A 2,117-nucleotide genomic window follows, 5' to 3' on the forward strand; every position below is an offset into this window, starting at 1 on the left:
TATGTGACTCTATGCCACTCTGCTCTACATCACTCTAGAATACTCAACTGAACTCTACTCTATACAATTCCACTCTACTTTACTCCTCTCCACTCTATGCCTCTCCATTCTATGCCACTCCACCCTGTCACTCTCTGCTATGCCCCTCTACTACACTCCACTCCACTCTACTCTATGCCACTTCCCTTCATTCCTCACTACGCCACCCTACTTCATAGAATGCCACTTTATGTGACTCTATGCCACTCTGCTCTACATCACTCTAGAATACTCAACTGAACTCTACTCTATACAATTCCACTCTACTTTACTCCTCTCCACTCTATGCCTCTCCACTCTATGCTACTCTACTCCAGTCTACTGTACGCCACTTTATTTTATCCCATTGTACTCTACGCCACTGTACACCTCTCAACTCTATGCCACTCTACTCCGTTGCACCCCTCTCTACTCTACGCTACTCTACTCCATGCTACTATACTCCACTCTAAGCCACTGTACTCTCCACCACTAAGCTCTATTCCACTCTTCTATATGCCACTCCGTGCCACTCTAATCCACCCCACAGAATGCCACTCTACTCTATGCCACTCCACTCAACTCCATGCCATTCCACACTTTTGCACTCTACCCTACTCTGTGCCTCTCCATTCCACTCCATGCCACTCCACTCTATCCCACTACGCTCTACTCTAGTTCACTCTATGCCACTCCACTTTACTCTCTCCCACTCTACTCTATACTACTTCATTCCATGCCACTTCACTGTACTCCACTCCATCTCACACAATATCACTCAATGGCACTACATGCGCTCTACTCTATGCCACTCTACTGCACACTACTCTATGCTGTGCCACTCTACACTACTCTCCTGTAGGCCTTTCTACTCTATGCCACTTTTTACTCTGCTCCTCTCTACACCACAGTGTCACTCCATGCAACGCGACTGTATGCTACTCAACTCCACAACACTCTACTTCATGCAGTCCGACTCCACTCCTCCTAATTCTTTGCCACCCCTCTCCATGACACACTGTTCTCTGACTCTATGCCATTCCGTGCCACTTCACTCTACACCACACTATGCCACTCTACACCACACTACTTTACTCTATGCTACTCTATGCCATTCTATGCAACCTCACTCCTCTCTACCCCACTCTGCTCTATGCCACTCCATTCCTCACAATGCTATTCAACGCCATGCCATGGCACACCACTTCATTATATTCCACTGTATTCTATGACACATTACGTCACTCTACTCTTTGCACTTCAATCTACTCCCTTCTATGACCCTCCATTCATCACCACTCCATTGTTTGCTAGTCAAGTTTACGCCACTTCATTCCACACAATGCAACTCTAAAGCAGTATGCACCAAGCAGCTGAATGTGTCTGAAGAGACACCCAGAAAAGAAAAAAACAACAATATGTGGGGGCCTGTTCCGAGCCCCTCCTGGCCTGGAGGAGTTTGGTCGGCCGTGGATTAAGTTTTTGCAGTGTTCACTTCCCCGACCCCAGCACTCATAGAACACTTGAGACTTGCAGGGCAGAGTGGTGGATCTTGTTAAGAAGTCTGGGCTTCTTGGTTTATGGGGAGTCTTGTCACTGGAAGCAGAGAGGTAAATATTTGCTGTGATCTGCTACTCAAAGAAAAGACCCTGATCTAACTTGAAAAGATGGGTTTTAAACAAACGCTAAATCTATCCACTCCACGGACACTTTGACCTTTTTTAAGCCTATCAGAGCCACACCAGGGTAGTCTTTTCAGAGCCCAAGTAGCTCGCCGTGATCGTATAGTGGTTAGTACTCTGCGTTGTGGCCGCAGCAACCTCGGTTCGAATCCGAGTCACGGCATTGCGGGTGGCAATGTCACGGCAGTTGGGCAGCATTTTTATTCTCACTTCTTAATATTTACATGAGTTAAGAGCTTGAACCTAATTTCAACGGTGAAATTAAATGTCTTTGAAGAACGCTTTAACAATGTTATTATTTATTTCACCTTTCTGCGTTTTTACGTTTGTGGCGGTCCTGATGTGAAAAGTATGAGCTACAGTTTGGTTTCACGGGACCCGGTCAGCAAGAGGGATGGATGTCTGTGTCTCCTGTAC

The 2,117-nt window shown here is 46.4% G+C and overlaps 1 non-coding gene across 1 annotated transcript; it reads left to right on the top strand.

The window, feature by feature from the left end:
- The first annotated feature begins 1,791 nt into the window (after window positions 1–1,791).
- On the top strand, window positions 1,792–1,863 carry TRNAH-GUG (transfer RNA histidin (anticodon GUG)). Its single transcript has one exon. It is a non-coding gene; the product is annotated as a tRNA-His (tRNA).
- Window positions 1,864–2,117: the final 254 nt, after the last annotated feature.

This window comes from Pleurodeles waltl, chromosome 12 (assembly GCF_031143425.1).
Source record: "Pleurodeles waltl isolate 20211129_DDA chromosome 12, aPleWal1.hap1.20221129, whole genome shotgun sequence".
Classification (NCBI taxonomy): domain Eukaryota; kingdom Metazoa; phylum Chordata; class Amphibia; order Caudata; family Salamandridae; genus Pleurodeles; species Pleurodeles waltl.